General features: G+C 34.4%; 1 protein-coding gene and 1 long non-coding RNA gene across 2 annotated transcripts in view; one reads left to right on the top strand and one right to left on the bottom strand.

Moving 5' to 3' along the window:
- RCAN2 (regulator of calcineurin 2) overlaps positions 1–25,175 on the top strand; it is a 304,597-nt gene that overhangs the window by 50,226 nt on the left and 229,196 nt on the right. The gene's annotated exons all lie outside the window — the stretch shown is intronic.
- LOC141523705 (uncharacterized) lies at positions 177–19,666 on the bottom strand. Its single transcript, XR_012478565.1, has 3 exons — positions 16,958–19,666; positions 4,022–4,118; positions 177–1,313 (listed from the first exon to the last, which is right to left on the bottom strand). It is a non-coding gene; the product is annotated as an uncharacterized LOC141523705 (long non-coding RNA).

Genomic DNA, 25,175 nt, shown 5'->3' with positions numbered 1-25,175 from the left:
ACAAGAAATTTCTTTGTTTCAGTTAACAAAAGTCATTTTCTCTTGTCCCTTGTCTAGCCTCAACCTGAAATGTGACTTATGCCTCCAAATGATCTGATAGCTATATATATATATATATATATATATATATATATATATATATATATATATATATATATATATATACATATGTTCTGGTACAGTCCTCACTATTTTTATTATAGAAGATATTCTCCATAAAATCTAACTCACTTTTTATGTCAGTTTTTAAAATTTCTAAAGTATTTTTCACTCAATAGTATCATTAGCCCCATTTTGATGAGGACAATATTACTTGGTATCACACAGTTAAGGAAGTGTTGGAGCCAGGATCTGAAACTATGTCTTGTCCTTGACAGTATGGTATTGGAAAAAACAATATTCTGGATTTTGAGTCAGAAGACCTAGATTCAAATCTTAGCTTTACTATTTATGAGTTGTATGACTTTGGATAGGTTACTTGACTCTTGGGCTCACTTTCCTCATGTATAAAATGAAATGATTTGATCTCTAAAGAACCCTTTCACCTCTAAATCTCTAAATAATGATTTATGATCCTTTAACTGAGTTTTTTCCAGGAAATACTACTAGAAGTAATGTATGAAAATATGATCAACGTAAGTGTAGAATTTATGTCAGATTGTATAGTCAGTTCATTATTGACATAATCATTCTCAAAAAGTACTGAGCCATTTAAAATTAGGAGCAACTAGATGGCTCAATGAATAAAGTACTGACCCTGTAGTTAGGAAAACCTAGCCACAGATGCTTACTAGCTGTGTAATCCTGGGCAAGTCAATTAGTCTCTGTTTTACTTAATTCTCTGGAGGAAGAAATTGCAAAACACTGCAGGATCTTTGCCAAGAAAATTTCATGGATTTAGCATTGGTGTGCTATATGAAGAATCAGACATGACTGAACAACAACAATGCAAAATTGAACAATAAAAACAACAGAACTTATGGGGGAAATGAAGCAAGAGGTACAATGCTCAAAAATTTCATTAGTTGCACATAAAAAAATAAAAAGGGATGTGAGGGTAATCTTTCTGTGACATGTCATCCTATTGATCACTAAGATTGATTTGGCTGATCTTGCTGGCTCCATATGCAAGCCGCATATGCCTTTCAAGAGGAAGACCCTCACCAATAGAAGAGTATCATTCTTTGGTCAAGAATATATGAATAGTTGTGCTCCCCTGGTAGAACAAATCCTCAAGTTTCACAAGTTTCAATTGTAGGAAAATGTGAGATAGTCAAGCTTCCAAGACTCCAACCATGCAGTCATTTGCTTTCCTTTAAAAAAATGAAATTAAAAATTTTAAAAAAAGTTGGGAACCTGATTAAAATGATAACAGTTTTATGCTTGTTTAATGGTTATATATATGTATATATATATATATATATATATATATATATATATATACATATATTGCAAAAATGGTGGCCTGATCTATAACCTCCAGATTGCAAGTGGTGGTGAACAAGTCAAAACTCCAAGATTCAGATTGGAGGCTATGGAAGAAGTGAGTAGAGTAGAGGTGGAAGTGGGAGTGGTAAGAACAAATTCTACATAACTATTACTGCATCAGGAGATATAATGCAAAAAATAACCACATATCACCTAAGTAAATACTGAAGTTTTCTTGTAGAAGTTGGTTTAGTAAGTGAGTTATTGTGAAGTGGTGTTGCTTTCTGAATGTTTTCTCCATATCTCTTTAAAGAAAGCATAATAAGCAAACTCAAAATCTGAGTCATGCTCAAAACATTTTCATTTATCAATCAAGTTGGAACAGACTCTTGTTTATAAAATATGTTAGAACAGAACTGACTACTGAAAAAACATTGGCATTCATGGTTCAGTCTTCAGTGGCTCTCTATTGCCATTCACATAAAAATATCAGTTTTCTAGCCTTATTCTTAAATCTTTTCATAATGTGACTCCCATCAATTATTTAGGGCAGGGGTTGACTCATATTTTTACTTTCTACTCTACTTTTACTCAATTAGTAGTTGTTTCCTAAGCTCAACATTGCATTTCTCTTCTCTATGACTTCATAGCAAACTATTCTCTGAACCTAGAAGACAACTCTTTCTTATCCATCTTTCTTCAAGACTTGGGTACTATTTCCTGAATCTGCTCTTTCCCAATTGATAGATTTTCTCCTTCTTCAATTTATCTTCTATTTATTTATATATGTAAATACTATATCTCCTATTAGATCAGATTCTTGAGGGTCTCAAGAACATGTATTCCCTGGGCCCAATGTACTACCTTGTCCATAGTAGTAATTTTAGGAATATTTGTTGAAATGAATTGAATCAAATTGCAATTGTAAAAATATAACTCCTAAAGAAGTTGATAAGGATTTGCCAACAAGCCTTTAAATATTTTAGAAGTTAATTTTAATTTATTCAATTTAATTAGATTAATTTACTTCAATTTAATTAGAGAATAAAATAGGATAAAGATACAAACAAGTATACTTGAAAGAGATACTGGATAGAGAGTTGATTTGGGAGTTAGGATGTCCTATATATGGGCTATTTGGTCCAAGGTAAGTCACTTCACTTGTTTTGTCCCAGGGAACCATCAAAGACTATAAATTGCCAAATTATTGAATATCTGCACAGGTAGGGAGAGAAAAGGAAATAATTTATATATAATCCCACTATGTTGGTCACTGTGCCAAGCATTTTTTTGGTAAATATTATCTCATTTGAGATTCTCACAACAATATTATCCTCATTTTACAGTTGAGGAAACTGAGACAAACCAAGGTCAAGTGACTTAACCAGGGTCACATAGCTAGTAAGTTTCTGAGGCTACATTTGAACTTAGGTCTTCCTGACTCCAGAATCAACTTTCTAGTTACTTCACCACCTAGTTTCCTTTATCTGGTAGGAAGAGTTTCCTTATTGAGAACTTCATATTCTAGTGAAAGCAAAGAAATATCCCTCCCCATTCACAAAATATATAAAATACATATTTTCATTATGTATAATTATATTATATATGCTCTATAATTTTACTATATACTTATATAGTATATATAATAATATACACATATATAATCAATTATAATTTTGAGACTTTAAATCACAACCTTATTTTACAGATGAGGAAACTAAAGTATAGGGAAGGATGTTAACTATATCATGAAGTGATATGATGCATGGCAGAGGGAAGATTCACTTTCATTACCTCTGACTTTACATAACAGTTTTATCTTCTCTCTGGTCCCAACTGACTTTCTGGAAGTAAGTTCCCTGATTCATTTTCCCTTCCATTCATCAAGAGTGAAAACAAGGTCATTCCATTTGTCCACATGAATTACTGGGAAGAGAGCAATTTGAGGAACACCACCAGAATTGAAGAGGGTCTTAAGAAATTGCACAGTTGAAAAGGAATAAACATGATGGAGATCAATGGTGACCAGGGCAGAAATGACTCAGAGTCCACAGCCAAAGTGAGAATTTTTACAGTAAACAGGTAGTGACATATATTAAAGCTAGCTAAAAGCCAGGCATATGAACTTTAACCTTGATTTAATTATATATAAACAATTTGAGAGAGGAGTAAAAGTTTGTCAGACAAAAAAAATAGTCTGAATCTACTGAGTGAGGCAAAGCAGTAAAAGAATTGTTTCTTGGAGCCCTTGGATGCCTGCCTTAAATGCCAAAGATATCCAGGCTTACTTACTCCCCTTCTCACATCTCCTTTCTTCTTTGCCTCATTAAAGTATATCTTTAATGTGAATGCTCCTACAAGGTGACAGCCATGTTTATCCTCATAAACTGCTTAAATTTTCTTCCCTTTCTTAATTTTTTTCTGATATCTCTTGTTTTTTTCTAAATTTTAATTCTACCCCTAAATTTGTCCTTCCCTATCCAACCAGTTGGCCTCTTGTAACAAATAATTTTAAAAAAAGAGAGAGAGAAAAACTGGATTTCGGTAAAATGAATCAGTCTATCAAATGAGTCTGGCAATGTCCCAAACTCACCTCCACATTTGAACAACATCTTCAATGGACAGTAACAATGAAATTTCATCAAATGGTTGGAATTTCAGTCATCATTTTGAACTCTTAGAAAGGTGTTCTGGGGAAGAGAAGAAAATTCATTAACTCTCATACAACATAACATAGGCAGATACTTGCTCTATGAGAAGGACTATCTAGCCTTAATGACATGTGACCTCAAATCATCTAAGTCTAAAAAACCTGTGTTTTAATCCTCCCTTTAGCCCTTGTTAACTGTGATCCTGGATAGCTAGGTGGTGAAGAAGACAGAATGCAGTAAGACTTGAGTCTTGTAAAGGCATATGGGACACACATGTATTTCTATGGGCTTTGGTGACTAGTGACATCTTTAACAGCATTGAGGTTATTCCAGGGGGAACTCACATAGGGTGAGAAGAACATATGATGCTTATGGTCAGTACAGGGTGGGTATGTGAATGACTATAATTAGATGCTTAAGCAGAGACTATTTTTGTCTTCCTACTTTAGTGACTATTGGCCTTGGGGTCTCTTCATTGTCCAAATGAGTGCAACATCAGTAGCCATCTTTCCCTCATTGTCTTTAAATAGTGACATGGTCATTTTTGCTGAATAGTTGCTTACTTGAAGTCAGTAGCACCCATGTATGTGTCCACCCATCTATATGGAGGACCTTCTCTAATCCCATTTGATTTAGGTGACGTTGTGAACCAGAATAACAAATATAAGAGATAGATACTGAATTGTGATTTCATTGGCATAACTAACTCCCATTAAGGAAAATTATTCTACCAATGTGGGTCAGAGTCATTTTGGCAATTAATAGTCTTGGAGAGTTACCCAAAGTCTTAGGATGTTATATGAGTTGTCCATTGTCAGGAAGTTAGTATATATCTAAGAGACAGGAACAAAAATAGAATTGTTTATAAATAAAGGTAAGAAACAGGAGGGACATTTTGTTTCCCTTTAATATCTACCTTGGAGAATGAATGATATTGAAAAGGTGTTTATTAAAAGCATTCTATGTCAAAGTATCCTGCTAAATACTGAGAATCTAATTATAAAAACAACACAAAATCAGTCTCTGACTTCAAAGAGCTTACAGTCTGATGATTTGGAAAGTTATAGGCATAGTGTCATGTAATCATGGAGAGTAGATGGATGCCTGGATGGATGGATGCACTGGAAAGTGGAAAAGGGGATAGCAGAGGGTACATGGTTTGGAAAGGCAATTTGTCAGAAGGTGGTAAGGGAATGAAATGAATGATTGGAGCCAGGGAAGGGTAGGGCATAGAAGGGGGTAGAGTTCTGGATCTGAAAAGATTAAATCTCCCAGGGAACAGTTAAGTGGTGGCATAAGGTGACTACTGAGAAGATACTTTCAGTCTGGAAGTGAAGAGAATGAGGAGTGTCCCTGGGTACTCCTTTTATGTCTTGTAGATATGGAATAATTGAGAAGTTCTTTGCAAGGGTCCTGACATTTGTTTCCAGTTTTTCAATGACAGAATAACGTGAGATTCATTTCAATATGGGATCATTGTGACTTTTCCTAGCACATACTTCAGTGTGGCTTCTTAGGGTCCAGATGGTTGGGATTTGTTTATATAACACCAAGGAGAAAGTGGAGCTGGAGGAAATTGGCGGCTGAAACTGATAAGTACAGATTGCTGTTTGTATGCCACAGCTTGGAGCATAAATATTTTTGTATGAAACAAATTTAGATTTGGGATATTCATAGACTCCAACTCTTAAAAAGATACTAGGGCTCATTCCCCTTCAATGAAATTCCCAATTATTTTTCCTTTGGTGATCCAGCTAAGGAGCAGAATTAATAATATAGTAGGTGAGGATAATAATAAATTATATTTTATAAAACTTGCATAATTACAAAGTTTTTGCCTCACAATTATGGGAGTCAGGAAGTATTAGCCTATTATTCAGTCTTCTAGATGAGGAAATTGAGTCCAAGGGACTCACTCAATATTATATAGCCAAAGCATGGTAGAGCCAGGATTCAAAGTCAGGCTTATTTAAAATTATTTATATTTAGAGTTATGTTATGAAGTCACCAAAACATTTTGTAGCAATTATTATTTTGTTGAGATAAAAAATCAAAATTATTTTTCACAAGGAATCATCTCTTATCAAATGATGTCTTCTTGGCAATCCACAGATTTGTAGAGGCAGCTAGATGATTTGAGGTCTAAAAAGCCTGTGTTTTAATCCTCCCTTTAGCCCTTGTTAACTGTGATCCTGGACATCTAGGTGGTGAAGAAGACAGAATGCAGTAAGACTTGAGTCTAAATGCTGTTTCAGACAGTTACTTGCTATGTAACCCCAGGCCAATTGCTGAACTTCTATGTGTCTCAGTTTCCTCATCTGTAAAATTAGGTTAATAGTTCCTACCTTTTTTAGAATTCAAATGAAATGATATTTTCAAAGTTAATTGTAACTACCATAGGGTCTGACACATACCAAACGAGATAGAAATATTAGCTATTACTTATCTATACTTTACATTGATAATATTTTTATATGATGCCAGAAGGTAGTTTGGTATAGTGGCTTGAGGGCTGTATTTGAAACAAAAGAAGACCTGGTTTCAAATCCCATTTCTGTCACATGCTTACTGCATGAAGTAAGTAATTTAATCTATCAGGACCCTAACCTGTATAAGACTAAGTTATAGAGAAGATGTCAAACAAACTATATTGGTAAAAGGAGTTTCCTCTGAGCTTAAGTTTTCACATCTGTAAAATAGTGATAATTATTTTATCGTATACCTCACAGGCTTGTTGGGAAGAATGAACTTTGTTTAACAGTATGGACATGAAGGTGAGTTATTGTCCTGAAAGAGGCAAACTGCAAGATACATACTTGGATCCTAATTCTCATTACTAATGCCTGATGGCCAGTTGGGTTCTTGTAGGAAAGTACAATTCACCTCCTATACTGTGTTTTGATATATCATTTTAAAAATGTTTAGAAGTTACCTGGACTTTAGTGAATCTAAGCAGAAAGACTGAAAGTCATTTACCTCGAAGGGGAGAATTACAAAGAGTAAAAAGCAAAGAAGACTGTTTAGAATACAAAGCTATAACCAAGACTGAAGCAAGTAAGGATTTGACCTAAAGAATGACAATTTAGAGATGTTGGAAAGTCCTGTACTCTTTCAGAGGCAGTTGATTATCTAGGAGATTGAGGATTGGGTCTGGAGTCATGAAAATCTGAGTTTCAATTCTATTTTAGATGCTTACCAGTTTTGTGATACTGGTTAAAACACTTAATTTCTTTTTGCCTGTTTACTCAACTTAAAATGGGGATAAGAGTTAGCAACCCCTTCCCAGAGTTATGAGAATCAAATAAGATAATATTTTAAAAAACACAAGATTTACCATGAAGTGTACATAGTAGGTACTATATAAATGCTTATTCCATTCTTCCTTCTCCCATCCTTTCAAAAGTAGAGCCACCTAAACTTATTACCTGATTTTTATTCATAAGAATAATTAGTTAAGGAGTAGATAGATGGCGCAATGGATAGAGCACTGACCCTGGAGTCAGAAGGACCTGAGTCAAATATGACCTCAGACACTTAATAATTACTTAGTTGTGTGACCTTGGGCAAGTCACTTAACCCCATTATCTTGCAAAAAAGAATAATTAGTTAAAATAGGAAGTTCCCAAATGATGCTTCACTCTTCTTTCTTTCCATTCCACCTATTCCCTGTTCCCCCTCAACCTAACATTTCTGTTAACCATCTCATAGTTTTGTCCTGTCCCTCCTCTCGGAGTGGGTCCTTTTATCCTAGAGTCTGTCCCATAGTTTGACTACTTTCTTTCTGGAAAAAGTTAACTTGAAGACAATTTTTTTGCTATTTTCTTCAGGCCTACCTTGCATATCTTGGCATCTTGCTTAAGGCTTCCTTATAAAAGGCAAATGAAAACTACTTGGAGAGAAGGAAAATTACGAGGAGGGATAACCATGGAACATCATGGAGACTTGGTCTTTGGAAACCTTGTCAACTTTGAAAAGTTTAGAAATGGTTGAGATTTTTTTCTTTTAAATTTTTTTTGATGTTTTGTTTTTAAATTACAAATATTTATGTATTACCTCCATCCCATTTATTGAGAGCTTACTTGTAATAAAAAACAAATAAGTAAATCTAACAATATAGCAATTCCATCTAAAAGTGAATACGACATTTTTACACTTCTGAAGCAACCAAACTCTATTTCTATTAGATTGTATTAGATTTAGTTTTTTAAATGTTTGGTTCTGAATTCTCTTCCTCTTTCTAGCATCTCCCCATCCTTTGAGAAGGCAAACAATATGATAGCCATTATAAATATGAAATCATATAAAACATTTCTATATTAGCCATACTGAAAATAATTTTAAACCAAGAAAAATTAAGTTTAAAAACACGCTTCTATTTGTACTCAGTTTATTAATTCTTTCTCTGGAGATGGGTAGCATTTTTCATCATGAGTCCTTTGTAATTTCATAGTTGATTATCATTTTAAAATGTTGTTTCTGTGTACAATGTTCTTCTGGTTCTGTTCATTTCACTTTACATCAATTCCTATAAGTCTTTACAGATTTATCTTAAACCATCCCCCTTGTCATTGCTTTTGACACAAGACAATTTCATCACAATCACATACCACAACTTGTTCAGCTGTTATTCAACTGATAAACATCTGCTCAATTTCCTATTCTTTGTTGCAAAAAGAGAGCTACTACATTTTTGTACATATAGATTCTTTACTTTTTATCTCTTTGGGGTACAGATCTAATAAAGGTATAACTGAGTCAGAGTATACACAATTTTATAGTCCTTTGGGCATGGTTCCGAATTGTTCTCTTGAATGGTTGGACTAGTTTACAACTCTGCTAACAGTGTACAAAGTTCTCTTTTTAAAAAGGAATAGAAATCTATTTTCTTTTCTTCCCAACCTATTGAAAAAGAGCGAAAGAAAAAGAATTTCTTGTAATACAAAAATGTAGCACAAATTCCTTCACTGGCTATATGCATCAAAAAAGCTAGCTAGCTAATAGATAACATATGAATACACACACACACACACACACACACACACACACACACACACACACTGCTCATTCTGTACCCTAAATCCATCTCTTTTAGGAGTTGGATAGTATGTCTTACTATCTATCTTTTGGAAACATAGACGATCTTTGTGTTGATATAATTCTTACAGCTTTCAAAGTTGTTCGTCCTTACGGTTTTGTTACTGTATAAATTATTCTCTGGATTCTAACTCGGTTCAGTCATCATCAGTTTACAAAAGTCTTCAAAATTGTTTATATTATAATATTGATGTTACAATATAAATTCTTTTTCAGTTTTTGCTCCTTTCACTCTGCGTCACTCTTCCCATATCTCTTTGAAATCATCTATTTCCTCATTCCTTAATAGTAAAATAGCACTTCATTATATTCATATAATCACAATTTCTCATTTGATGGGTATTCTTTTAGTTTTGAATTCTTCACCATCATAAGAAGAGCTTTTGTGCCTATAAGATCTTTTAATATATATTTTTAAATTCTTTTGTGTTACAGTGCTATATAGCCAGGTCACACCCTCTGTTCAGTAACTTTTTGTGTCTTTTTCAAAACTGTTTTCCAAAATGACTGTACCTTTTTACAATTCACCAATGGTGCATCAATGTGCCTGTTTTCCAACAGAGATTCTCTAGATAGGTGTTATAAAGTTGACATGTGATATTTCTGATCTGGGCATAAGTAACAGTGCAGTGGCAGTCATTATCCATAGCTTAAGTATCAGACTGAAAAAGTACACCTGGAAACTGTGAAAGTACTTTGTAAAAACTCAAATATTGAAGAAAAATAAATGAGTCATCAAGACATCAGTAAGCAAAACAGTTTAATACCAAGTGCATAGTTTTTCCTCTCCTTTTATGTTGATCTAAAAAGAAAATTTTGAAGTTTACATTATAAAATGAAATTGAGTTATTGTTTTAGTATGCTATTATGATTTTTAAATTTAAAAACAAGTGAATGCATTATGTGATCTCTCCTTGTCTTGGTTCTCCATATCTGCGGTAAATTAAACTGTGCCTCAATTATCCTAATTAGCCAGGATTAATCACTCAGTGGCAGCTGCTAGAGGTGAGGCATCTTGAAGTGGAATTTTAAAAAACCCCAGCTTTTCTATGGCTTGTTTAAAAACCTTTGCCCTTTTGCTGCACATTTCTCCACTTGCTAGCTAACTTTACTGATATGCACAGTCTAAGTGTATTGTAGTTTCTTCCTACTACAGTCAGTCATTAAGGATCAAGAGATGTCTTGAGGCTCTTTTATATCTGGGAGAAATTAAAAGGAGTGTGATATCCCACAGCTATGGAAATAACACTCCCCTCATTTGCTCTCCCTACTCCAGCTCTCTGCATTTCCCTGGCATTCTTAATATCAGTCCTGTAGGTGAAATAGTTGAAAAGTCATTGTTCTTCAGAGATTTTTCTTTGCCTTTCTCCAAGAGAGGTCTCAGTGACTCTCTAGAGTCCTAAAAGGGGAACACTGCTTCCCTGAGCACCTCCTTTTACTATCAGGAAGCAATTTAGGCACTCTGGAAGATTAATCCTAATGTATACAGAGTTTAGTGTTTGCAGTGTCTTTGCCAGGGAGTGAGTGAGAGTACATTTTTGGCTGCCTACGTGGGGAGATTTATGCCTTGCTTCTTCATTCAGTCAGAGAGGGCTCTCTGGATGGAGTAAAACTTTGCCCCAGCATCAAAGTGAAGATGCATGGCACCTACCTCTCCTACATCCCCTTTTATATCATTTTCCCCCACCCCCCTATTTCTCCTTACTGAGCCTCTGATTCTTTCAGAATCCTAGCTTCTAGCTAGGTACCAATGATCCCTCCAAAGGAATACAATGTGATTTAGACTATGCTTCTTCCCATTGAATTGACATTTTAATAGGGAATCCTAATGCCAGAAGAGCCTTTGAGACCCAAGAAAAAAATAATCTCTAATGCTGGCTTTTCAGTATTAGTATGCATGTCAGTGAGGGAAACTGATCTGGAGTCAAAGGAACTGAGGTAAACTCCTAATTAGGTTATTAATTTCATTGTAGTTTTGGGGGTCAATCACTTAAACTCCCTAAACTTCTATTTTCTCTTATGTGAAACAGGGGTAGGGGGAAAACTCTTGATGATTGCTGAAGTCCCCAGAAATCCTAAGTTTTTGATATTCTGACTAAGAATTCTAAATAACTTAGAATAAAGATTGTCTATAAATTCAGTTGTTTGTGTATCACTTAAGGAATGTGCATTTAATTAAGGTCTGTTAAAATCTGATGTCCCAGCTCAGTGCTCCAATTACCTCTATCCTTAATTCCAACTGCTTATGTGGGCCAGTTATGTTTATTTCTGATTGTTTAGGAGAATGCATTTGGTTGCATGAAGGTACAGTCATATATTGAATCCAGTCACACTGGTACCTGTTATTTCTGAGCGACTTTCTCAAAGGGGAAGAGTAAAGAAAGTATAGGCAAAATGCTGTTCTGACCTAGAGAAGATACAAGTATTGTCCAAATCCTCCTTATCTTCAAGGGGGTTTAATCAGGACAGAGCTTAATGTTCATGAAATCCGTAGATGGATCCGAAGATAAGCCTAGGATGTCAGGGAGTTTCAAAAATCCACTTTTAGACACTTCCAAGGCATCTGTCACAGCAGGTCTGACATTTAGTTCAATAGAAGAGATCAGTGGGGGTTAGGCAGGCTGGGTGCCAGTTCCATTAATGTCATATGATGGTATTTACTGTAGGAGAATAGCATTATTAAGAATCACAGGATAGATCTTTGGAAGGAACCTTGGAGATCATGTGATCAGGTCACTGATCGTTTAACCAAGACTGGCCAAGGTCATGCCTCTCTCAGACCTCAGTTTTCCAAACTCTAAAATGAGTGGGGCAGGCTATTTAATCCGAGGGCTCTTCAAGTTCTTACATTCCTCATGTCTGATTCATTGTTATGTTAGCATTAGATATACCCTCTATTCAGTCATTTTTTAATTGTGTCTGACTCTTCATGACCCCATTTGAAGTTTTCTTGGCAGAGTTACTGGAGCAATTTGTCATGTCCTTTTTCAGCTCATTTTACAGTAAGGAAACTGAGGTAAACAGGGGTAGTGACTTGCCCAAGGTCACACAATTGATTTGAACTCAGGAAGATGAGTCTTCCTGACTCTAGCCCTGGCATTGAATCACAATGGCATCCAGTTGTTTATATGTTCCACTTAACCAAAATTCCTTATTTTTAAAGATATTTTCAAGATACCGAAGTTAGTTTAGAACATTCATGTTTTCCTGATCTTTCTGTGTAATGAATTTACCTAATCTTATCATATCTGGGAAACTGGATTATAAAGAACAAGAATTTTTTTTCAAATTTGAGGAGAGATATTAATTAGTGAGATTTCTTGAGATTAAAGTTCTTCCTCTGGCATTGAATTGTATCACAGAATGGATACATAAAGTGTCTACATAGTAGACACTCACTATATGTTTGTTATATGGAATTAAATAAGATTTTGATCTTTCACAAGTTTTTGCTTAATTCATTCTGTCTTATATGGACCTCTGGGTGTTTTAAGAAGATTCTAATTTGCTTGAAGACAGGGACCACATCTTATATTCCTTTTAGATTCCACACCATCCATTGTTTGTCTATTATGGTATCATGGAGGGGGGTTCTTTATCCTAAAATATTTCTTCCCTTGACATGTTGTGGTACTTGAAAATTCTACAATTACAATAACAATATTTTTATTATTAGTTATCTTTTATATAGTGCTTAAAATTGTATGAAATATTTTACATATGTCATCTCATTTGGTCCTCACAATAACATTAAGATATAGGTGCTATTATTATTCCCATTTTGTAGATGAGAACATTGAGGCATAGAGAGAATAAATAATTTTCAAGGATCCCATGCCTGGTGTCTGAGTAAGGATTTGAACTCAGGTCTTTCTGATTCCAAATCCAACAATCTGCTCTGTGCACTGTGGATAAAATGTCTTTGAGTCCTGGAGGCATTTTTGTCATTATATTTTCCCAGTTAAAATGAAAATACTACAGGAAGACTATTCTTTAAACCATTATTAATTAATTCCTTTTCAACTAATTGGGAACAAATCTTGAAGGGAAAAAAGGGAACCATAGTGGGGAATGGGCACAAAAGGGGTGATACTAAGTTATCACAGACTTGACTTCTGTAAAAATTTTGCCTATGAATTTTTCCTGATTGATATTGGAAAAGCTGGATTTGAAATCAAAGGATCTGAGTTTGAATTCTAATTCTATTGCCTACTACTGTGACCTTGGCATTACTTAACCTCTATAGGTCTCCTATTTCTTATCTGTGAAAATAAGGATTAGACTCTTTTAGAATGGAAGCTTTCTGAGGGCAGGAACTGTTTCACTTGTGCACTTGTATCCCTCTTCCTTAATATAGATATTGGCACAAGGTAGGCACTTAACTGTTTATTGATTTATTGAAAAGATGACCCTTAAAATCCTTTCTAGCCTGAAATCAATCATTCCATAGGATATTGTAATTAATCTAGTTCAACTTCCTATTTTTAGAAATTAAAATAGCTTCTCTCAGAAAAGCTTAATGAATTTGCCCAAGGCAACTCAGTTGGAATTTCAACTCATATCTTTTCATTACTAGTTTGTGATCTTTGTTATACCATCCCTTTGACCAGGAACCTGTCCAAAACCTAGTTTAGCTTCAGAGATGCTTTCTGAAGCTATGAGCCCTGAGTAAAAGCTTGTTACTTATTAGAAAGTGCACCCACCTTTATTTCATATCTGCCTCCCTTTTCTCCCACATAATGGGTAATAATTACTCGTGATTGATGGGAATCACCACGATCAAGGTCTGACTTGTTTACCAGTCTCCATGTTACTGTACTAAAGAATCAAGAGGAATAACACTGACTTTGGTTGGGGAACGGTTGGGGTGCCTTTTCTAGCTGGCAGATTGAACCAAGGTGACAGGAAACTGCATGCCTTGAATATTTTGTCCCCAAACCCAGGTCCTATTTTCCTCTTTCACTCTGGGAAATATTCCTTTCTCTGAGGTGAGCTGCTATCTTGCCTAATTTAAAAACAGCAACCTGTGAGGAGATGGGGTGTTCTTTGACAGCATTACATCATTGAAGCCTCTAGGTGTTGAGTCATCATTATTTTAGGCAGCTATGTGCTTTTTTTTTGGTTATTCTAAGAATAGCACTTGGGGCTGGACTCCATGGAAAGTCACCTCAGCAAGGATTCTGTCCCTGCTAGGAGGTTGGAATGGAATGCACCCTTCATTCCTAACTCCTTCGGACACTCTAATTGTTGCTTTCAATATACCTTCCCATTTATTACCTTTTAAGGTAATTCTTCACATGATAACACCACCAGGAATTGCCACTTAAAATGACATAATGCTTTTTTTAACTGTATTTTTGTTTTGTTCTTTTATTTAAACCTTTACATGCAAATAAGAAAGCATTAAGGAGCTGCACTTCCTTACAAAACAATGCAACATTTCTTAGTGTTTTTATGCGCACATATTAATCTGCAGAAATATCACGAGAGTAGGGCTAATTGAAATGATCACCTCACTTCTATGCTTCTGATAGGAAAAAAAAAGGAAATAAATATTTATTAAATCCCTACTGTGTACCAGATGGATAATTAGGTAATGCAATGAATAGAGCACTGGGTCTGGAGTTGGGAAGGTTCCTCTTCCTGAGTTTAAATCTGGTCTCAGAAACTTACTTACTGCATGACCCTGGGAAAGACACTTAACCCTATTTGTCTCAGCTGTCCCAAAATTCTATTTATTTCACCACCTCGCTGCCTATTTAGTAAATGCTTGTTATATGTGTTTAGTGAATGGATGAAAAATTCATTCATTGAGTTTCATAGCATTGTAATATTCTATCATTTATGTACTAACAATTTGTTTAACTCTTCTCTCATCCATCATGCATTCATTCAGTCACACCTCTGAGTCTACATGCTATTTATTTGTCCCTGCTCTGACTAAAAAATTAGAACTAGAAGGAATCTTAGAGGTAATCTTAATTCAACCCTTTTATTTTACAAAGAAAAAAATCAGAGACTGAGACAGATAACACTGAATTAGTGGAAGAGCTGGGACTAGAACTCTACTGGGACTAGGACTCTAGGTTTGAATCTCATTGTTCATTTTCAACTGATTTCATCTTTATAAACAATTGTATATGTGTTTTTCTATGTGTGTATGTGCGTTTATTTATGCAATATGTAAATAAATTAAGAGAAGAAAAGGAATTAATAATAAACAATGTAATATGTCTCAGACCTCAAATCTAGATAGCCTACGAGAATGCAAGTATGACACCAAATACACCTCTCCTCACAGATTGTGTGCTTTAAATTAAGAAAGCCATCAACTAGCTCATAGTCTAAGGTAACAGAACATTTAAGCATGGTGCTCAGGAAGCTAAATCACTAGAGGCTGACTGCTTGCATTCTATGAAGATTGAATGTTCCTCTGTGAAAATAAATATGCATATAAATTGTAGCTGATATTGTACTGGAGGCCAGGGTAATAAAAACAATTGTGCAAGAACAGAAATGGAATTTTGTATGTGTCTCTTTCAATAGAGAGGTTAATTTTCTCCACTGCTTAAAGAGAACGCAGGTGCATATAGCATCACCTTATATTATCTGACACTTTTAAACCCAGAGGAGGGCTAATGGTTTTGTGAACATCTCCCCAAAGCTATTTCATCTGAAGTATAAATGAAACACCTGCTTGAAATGAACTGAGGAAGTTGTTTAATGTTACATTACAGTGTTGTCCTTTTGTAGATGGAGGTGACTGTGAAACTGATCCTGTCCTTAACCTTAAGCCTGTAAAGGCGTGGCATTTTTCCCCAACCCTGAGGATATAGGGCTGAGGTCTGTGTTTTGGTTTGTTCTTATAGGTACTGTTTACAGAACCTGGAGCTGTTAGCAATTTGGCCCACTTCACAAAAGAGATCATCTCAGTTGGAATTGCTGCAGAACCAAGCAAATCCCTGGCTGGTTACCAGCTTTCCACAGTGATGTTGTCTCATTCAAAATCATATGTGTTTCTCTATGTTTTTAATACTCTTTCTCCCCCTCTACCTCTGAGCTCCCACCCTGACTATGGCTGCCCCACAACTCATTATAATGGCACTTCCCTGGAAATCCTGCTGTTATCCATCTTTTACACTTGTCTAGCTAATTTCTGTAAGCAAGCCAACTGGCAAGGGCATGTTGAATGTTTCCAAATTTAACTACAGGGAGAAATTAGGTAGGCAGAATATAACTTATTACCTGTTGAAAATAGAACAAGGTTTCTTTCTTTTCACAAGAAAGTGATCTCAAATAACCAAGTTTAAGATCTGCCACATTTTTTTAAAAAGCCATCTTTTGTTTTTACATCACTTTATTTTCTAATATATTCCCTTTCTCTTCTATACTACAGAGCCATCCCGTATAACAAAGATTTTTTTAAAAGAAAAAAAAAACATTTGCACAAACCAGCCAACACATCACCCAAATTAGACACTATAATCATGGTTTTGTCTCTGTATTTACCCACCTCTGCAAAGAATACAGAAAGGGAAGGCACATTCTCATACCTTTTGGGGACTAAGTTCAGTCATTATAATTTCACAGCATTACACTTTGATTGCTTTTCATCAGATTATTTGTAGGCCATTCAACTGCTAATTCCTTCCCTGTTCAAATTACATTTATCTAATTTGAATATATAGCTATAAATGGCAGCTAAGTAGTACAGTGGATAGGGTCCTGGGACTAGAGTCAATAAACTCATCTACTTGTGTTGAAATATGACTTCCAACACTTACCAGTTGTGTGACCCTGGGCAAGTCACTTAACCCAGTTTGCCTCAGTCTCTCATCTATAAAATGAGCTGCGGAAGGAAATGGTAAATTATTTCAGTATCTTTGCTAAGAAAGTCCCAAATAGGGTCATAAATATTTAGATACAGCTTAAAAACAAGCTAATAACAAAATATAGCTATATATTTACCTGTTGTTACCCTCATCAGAATATATGTTCCACCTATAATCTAATCAAAGTCCTTGCCTTCTCAAAGTGGGGAAAGGACAGGGAGGGAAGTGATTTGGAATTCAAAAGTTATTTTAAAATGAAAGTTAAAAATTGTTTTTACATATAATTGAGGAAAATTAAAATAAAAAAACCTTAAAAAAATAATATGTTCCTTGAGAATAGAGAATGTTTTTTTGGTTTTCTTTTGTTGAAGTCAAGTCAGGGGTTAAACCCCAGCCCCAGCAAAATAAAAGCTTGGATCTAGATTCTGTATATTCCAGGAGCAGAACTACAACAACAAAGATGAGCACAAAAGCTAAAAGAGCACTCACTCTAGAAAAATACTTCAGAGATAAAGATGACAGACAGCAATACCATGTCTGAAGAAGAAAACTGTGAAACAGCATTCACAGAAGTACCAAAACAGTGTATAAACTGGACTCAAATACAGAAGTCAAAAGAATTTAAAAACCAAAGAAAAGAGAAGGAAGAAAAATGGAAAAAAGAAATGAAAGTCATTCAGGAAAACTGTGAAAAGTTGACCAGAGAACTCAACACCTTTAAAAAGGAAACACAAAGGTAATTGAAGAAAATAAAATCCTAAAAACTAGAATTGAACAATAAGAAACCAATGAATCTTCAAGATTACAAGATTCCATCAAACAAAATAAAAAGGCTGAAAAAAATGAAGAAAATGTAAAGTACCTTCTATGGGAAACGAATGACCTGAAAAACAGATCCAGAAAAGACAATCTATGAATCTTTGGACTACTAGAAATCCTGGACCAACAAAAGAATCTGGAGAACATTGTGCAGGAAATTATAAGGGAAAACTGTCCCAATCTACTAGAACAAGATAACAATATAACAACTGAAAGAATCCTGAGATAAAGAGCAGAACTGAACAGAGAATTCAATTGAAGAGTTACATTAAAAAAGGAAAATGAAAAAGAGGACTGAAAAAACAAAACTGTTTTAAACAAATGTTGATCCCTAAAAGGGAAGACATGACACTTTTAACTCATTAGAACTTTACTTCTCTAAGGATAATTAGAGGGTAGAAAATAACTGAAGGGAATGAAAATAAGGGATATAGGTTTAATTGGGTCTTGTCCCACAATTGAAGAGGTCCAAGATCACATCACTATGCTTGAGATAAAAAGCCCTGAAAAAAAAGCAGGAGAGTCAACTTTAACTTGTTTTGTGGGAGTTAGAAGAGGAAGACTTTGGCTATTTTCTGTAACCTGAATATCATTAGATTATAAATTATTTGAGGTCCATGACTGCTTTTTGCCTCTTTTTTTATACCCAGAATGTCGCATAGTACTTCATTCTTAGTAGATACTAAATAAATGTTTATTGATTTCTTGATTGATGCTGGCACATAGTAAACTTTTAATAAATACTTCTTGTGATTTATTATTTAAAGTTGTAGCACTGTATTTTTCCTCTGGTTCTGCTTCCTTCATTTTGCATCAGTTCATATAAGGCTACATAATAACTCTTATATAGCATAGTAATATTCCATTATATTCATGTATTACAATTTATTTAAGCATTTTCCAATCCATCAGTTATCCTTTGTTTCTAATTCTCTGCTACTATGAAAAGTGCTGCTATAAATACTTTCATATGAGACTTTTGTGTTTTTTTAATTATTGACCTTGGTGTACCTGCCCAGAAATGGAATCTGATTTACAGGATAAGGACATTTTAATCACTTTCTTAGAATAATTCAGACTTGCTTTTGAGAATGATTACAACAATTCAGAGCTTTATCAATAGTGTATCCATGTGTTCACTTCCTAAATGTCTTTTTATAATTTAGTTTTTTTTTCTGCAAGGCAATGGGGTTAAGTGGCTTGCCCAAGGCCACACAGCTAGGTAATTATTAAGTGTCTACAGTCAGATTTGACTCAGGTATTTCTGACAAGGGTCGGTGCTCTATCCACTGAACCACCTAGCCTCCCCTAAATGTCTTTTTTATGTTTCATTTTCCCCCAATTTCATGAAAAAACAATTTTTAATATTTTCTGGGATTTTATTAAGTTTTAATTTTCCAGTTCTATCTCTTTCTTTCCTTATCCTCCCCCCTCCCTGAGATAATAAGAAATCTATAGAGGTTATGCATGTACAATTATGTAAAACTTTTCCATATTAACTATTTTGTATAAGAAAACTTGTACCAAGAGAAAGTGAAAAGTGATGTGCTTTGTTCTGTACTCAAACAATGTAGTTCTTTCTCTTGAGGCAGATGGCATTTCATCATGTTTCCTTTAAGATTGTCTTGGATCTCTGTATTACTGAGTATATCTATGTCATTCATAATTCATCACCATATAATGTTGCTGTTACTTCATACAATATTCTCCTAGTTCTGTTTACTTCACTTTTTATCAATTCATGTATGTCTTTCCAGATTTTTCTGAAATCATACTTCTTGTCATTTCCTTAAGCCCAATAATATTCCATTAAAATCATATAACATATAGCAACCTTTTTTATTTTGCTTGGAAAATTAGGCAATGGCCATTAATTAGCCATTAATTAATGGACATTGCCTCATTTTCCAAGCAAAATAAAAAAGGTTGCTATATTTTGCTCTTTGCCCTGTTTTTTTTAAATCTCTTTATCATTCAGAACTAGCAGTGGTATTGATGGATCAAAGGGTTACTTGAAAGTCTTTTAACAGTAGCACATTTTCGCTTAGTTCTAGGCAGAGTTCAATACTTTCAATACTTTTTTTTCTTGATTTCCTTCTTGAACATTAGAAAACTATTCTCTTCTACACTATATGGTAGGATGACTTCTAAATTCATGTATATGGTAGTACTGCATATATATATGTATATATATACATATATATGACTTGAACTTTCTCTCTGGATTAAAGGTACTTATTGGACTAGGAAGCTCTTTAAAAGGGAACAATCAGGCATTCTTTCCTCTTTGATTTTTAAAAAACTGCTTCCTCCTACCTTGTTTTTTTTTCATCTGTTGCCTCTGGAAACTTGATTAGTTGTCCATTCTGTCTTTTCAAAGGAGTTGAGCCATAATTAAGGTTGCTTCATATTTTAATGTCAGGAAATATAAGTTGACTGTGCTTGGATTTCATCTTACTTAGTGGCAGGTTTTGAGTGAGTGCAATCATAACTGCTGATTTTCATATATTTAATGGATTTAGAATGGATTTGCATAATAAGACTTTGGTGAATTGAATTTACATATATACAGAATATAAAAAGATAAAAGAATGGAATTTTGTAACCATGAAAGATTAATAACATTTTTCATATTCAGAAAGAATTCCAAATATTATTCAAATATTTAGAAGATTGTGATATTAATCTTAGACTTTTGGGCTTTTTTTCCCTTTTAACTTTATTTAGCCAAATAGAGAAAATGTAGGCTCCTTGAGAATAGGAATTCTTTTATTTTTTGTCTTTCTATCCTCAATATTTAGCATAATTTCAAGCATAATAAATGCTTAATAAATGCTTATCAGTCATTGATTAGAAAGTATACTTTGGAAGAGAAACTATATTCAGGACAGAAATATAATATAATATAAAGTAATTATTTAGGCCACTGTTACCTTATAATTTTGAGGCAAGTATATTAGAACCCTGATCTTGGAGCCAGAAGACCTGAGTTCAAATCTTCCATCAAACATTTAACAGGTTGTATGATTCTAGTCAAGTCACTTAACTTCTACGTACCTTAGTTTCCTTATTTGAAAAATGTGGATAATAATAACACCAATTTTGCAGGTTTGGTGTGAGGATAAAAGGAGATAATATGGGTAAATTACTTATCACAGTATCTGGCATATGTGCTTGTTGGGGGGAAAAAAACTTTGGACAGGTCACTTTACCTCTCTTGGCTTCAGTTTCTTCATCTGTAAAATGAAGAGAGTAGTTAGACCAGAGGAATTCTACGGTTCTTTCCAATTTTCTATTTTCCTATGAACTATTCACTATAAGAGCACTGCTCTATGCTTTGGGAAAGATACAAAGCCCAATAAGATAATATATTCATAGTTTTAGGAGGAATCTCAGAAGTCAGACTCATGGAAGTTACAAAGGACTTATCAAGGTCAAACAGGTAATAAGCATCAGAGGCAAAAGATTGGTCCTTGACCTTGATAAAACAAGTTAATATGAGTATCTTATGAAAAGGCCTTGGGGATCCTGATCTACTCCCTCACTTTACAAATTAGAAACTGAGGCTCACTGTAGTGACTTACCCAAGGTCAGACAAGGAGCAAATGATAGATCTATGATTTAAGCCCAGGTTTTCTGTCTCCAAATCCAGAATTACTATTCTATTCTCAAAATATACTTAATGTTTTCTGTGACAAAAATAGTTTTTAAAATGAATTAAAGATAAAAAATAGGAAATCCTCTGTAGCAGTAGCAGTCTGTATGGTAATATTTAATACCATTTCTAAAATTCTATTTTAGTCTCCTTGGATATAGTTTGTCACTAGACAATAATAGCCTACACAGTAAGGAGGCAATGGGATACAATGGAAAGAGTACCACCTCTGGAGTTAGGGGAGCTGGTTTCAAATCCTGCCTATAATGTTTATACCTTTGTGACCTGGGCCTCAGAAACACCTCTGTAAAATAAAAGAACTGAACTTGAGGAGTTTGGGGCTACCTTTTAACTTTTGTTCTAAGATCTTGTTCAATGCTTCCATTGGCAAAGAGGATAAATTAACATAAAATCTGGCAAATAATTGTGGATAATCAGTTCATTTCATTCATTCTGGAAACAAGTTGGAGTCCTTTATTTGTTCTTTTTTGTTCATTTAAAAATATAATTTCCATGACCTTGGTGAACAAAACTCTAGTCATCACTTCTACCAAGAAAAAGTCAATACCTGGCTTTACATTTATTTACTTATTTGTGTTTGTATATTAGTCTTACAAACATTTTATGAATGCTGCCTTTTCTTTTAAATTTAGTAAAGTTGTGCTTAATGTATACCTGCAAGTCATGGAATACCCCAAATTCTAAAAAAATATTGTTGTTCACTCAAAAGCCAATGGAAGCTCAGCTAGATGGCACAATGGATACAATGCTGACCCTACAGTCAGGAGGACCTGAGTTCAAATTTGACCTCAGACACTTTTTACTAGCTGCATGACCTTAGTCAAGTCATTTAGCTCCACTGCCTTACAAAAACAAGTCAATAGATTCTCATTGTGGATGGGTTGTAGCATATTGTGAAGAAAGTATTTAAAGAAGAAATGGTATAGATGATGTCATCAGAGAAATATATATATATATATATATATATATTTATATATATATATATATATATATATATATATATATATAAACAGTAAAAGATGTAGGGAAGTTCTAGAGGGAGGATGGAAATATAACTGACACATAGACTGTGAGCCCTGTGGATAACCATGTAGGATTAAGAAATCTAGTTGGAGCCCTGCCAATCAAAATGTGGATGGGTTGTGATTTGCCTATCAAATTGTTGTGATTGGAGAACACATACAGACAACAGTGTGATCACAGATAAAATAAGACATTGAAATAAAGTTATTCTAATATACATTTTAAATCAATCCATAAGTATTTACCAAGCATCTAATATCAGCCATGAATTGTGCTAAGGATACAAGTTAAAAGAATGAAAATAGATTTACTGTCATGAAACATACATTCTAATGGGGTAGACAAATACATATAATGTGTTCACATACACACAGATATCTAGTTTAAATGCAACATGAATAAATTCAAACATATTCAAAGTATTTAAATACAAGGAAGTTTAGTAATGAGAGCACTACAAATGAGGAAATCATTCAGTCAGACCATACACATCTGCTATGTTCCAAGACTGTGCTAAGTATTAGGGACATCTAAAAAGTCCAGATAGTTCCTGTTCTCAAGGAGCATATAGTCTAATGGGCAAGCAACATGCAAACAATCAATTACAAACAAAAGATAAATTGGAGATAAACCAAAGGAAAGGACTAGAATTAAGGGAAAAGGGGGAAGAGTTTCCCTGTGAAGGTGGGAGTATAACTCAGATTTCCAGGAAGCCATGAAAGCCTTGTGGGAGAGATGAGGATGGAGAGCATTCCAAGCAGGAAGAACAGATGATGAAAATGCCTCGAGTCAGTGCTAGAAAAGTAAGGAAGTCAGAGCCCCTTCATCACAGGTAATGTAGAGAATAGTAAGGTGTAAGACTGGAAAGATTGACTCAGGAAAAGTTTTGTGCAAAAGATGGTGCTTGATCTCAGTCTCAGAGGAATAGAGGTAGAGGTATGGAAAAGGCAGAGATAACGATATATATATATATATATATATATATATATATATATATAGAGAGAGAGAGAGAGAGAGAGAGAGAGAGAGAGAGAGAGATGGAGATGGAGATGGAGATGGAGATGGAGATGGAGATGGAGATGGAGATGGAGATGGAGATGGAGATGGAGATGGAGATGGAGATGGAGATAGATAGATATAGATATCTGAGGTATAAGATGACCAGTTCATGGAGATTGGAAATAGAAGTTCATGGAGAGGAGTAAAGATAAAGTCAGTTTGTTTAGATCACAGAGTGCCGAAAAGGGAGTAATGTCTAATGTGCTGGAAAGATGAATTGGACATCAGCTGAGAAGGGCTTTTCAAAGCTAAACAAATTTTATCATTTATTCTAAAGGCAGTAGGAAGCCATTGGACTCAGTTGAGGAGAGGAATCACGTGATCAGAAATACACTTGCTTTGACAGTGGGGTATAAGATGGGCTAGAGTGATGAGAGGCACGGAGGGGTAGGAAGATCAATTAATAGGCTGCTGCAATAATCTAAGTGAGAATTGAAGAGGGTTTGAACTAAGATAATTGCATGAATGGAGAAAAGAGATAATACGTGAAATGTTGTAAAGGTAGATTTGGCAAGATTTAATATATGAGGTTTGAGACAGAATGAAGAATTTTAAAAAATGCTAAAGTTACAAATATGGAAAACTGAAAGATTGGTCTCCAAGATTGATTCTATCTTCGGCTGTTAAACAAAGTAGGAAAAGGTTAAAGGAATTGTCTAAATAGAATTTAATTATGTGTAATGGTCAAGATTATGAAATAGGGTTGGTGTCTCTGTTCCTTTATAGAATATTTTATGATCTTTTGAACAATTAATTTATCAGAATTCATTTATTAAGTACTCACAATATACCAGGTCTCATGCAATGTTCTGGATAGAAATTAAAAAGTCAGATAATGCCTGCCCTTAATTCTATTGAGAAATACATGTACAGTATATCCTAAGTATATACTAAATAAATACAAGATAATTTTGTGGGAACTAGTATTTGAGGGTATCCAGAGATGTTTCATGGCAAAGATGGCTCTAAAACTGTCTTTTTCTGAAGGAAATGAGGGATTTTTAGAAGTAGTAGTGAAGTAGGAAAGGATTCCAGATCTGAGGAACAGCAAAAGCAAAGAGACAAAATGATGACTGATAAAGTTTAAATGATGCAGTTTAAAGGGGAAGGACTGGAGTGATAAAAGTTAGGGAGTGATAAAGGTCATGATAGCACCTATGGCACAGGATTGTTGTGAATATTAAATGAGATAGTATGTCCAATATAACAGTCAGCTAATGCTATTATAGCTATTAAAATTTTGAGGCCTCTATATAACAAATTACATAGAGCACTGAGACTGGAGTGAGGAATATTTTATTTTGAATTCAGTCTAAAATGTTTACTAGCTTTATGAAATTGGATAAGTCTCTTAACCTCTGCCTGTCTCAGTTTCCCATCTCTGTAAGATGGAAAATTAAAATAACTGTAACTATGACTATATATAAGATAACTATATATATGTAATAATATAACAACATATAGCTACAACAAAGGTTTGCTAAGATAATTAAATGAAATAATATAAAATGCTTGGCACATAGGAAGTGCTTAAAATGCTTATTTTCTTTCTTGTTTCTACTCTGATGTTCATGATGATGATATACTTTTGCC

The sequence above is a fragment of the Macrotis lagotis genome, chromosome 5, assembly GCF_037893015.1.
Source record: "Macrotis lagotis isolate mMagLag1 chromosome 5, bilby.v1.9.chrom.fasta, whole genome shotgun sequence".
Lineage (NCBI taxonomy): Eukaryota > Metazoa > Chordata > Mammalia > Peramelemorphia > Peramelidae > Macrotis > Macrotis lagotis.
Note: the sequence above shows the minus strand (reverse complement) of the source record. Positions and strands in the feature narration are given on the sequence as shown.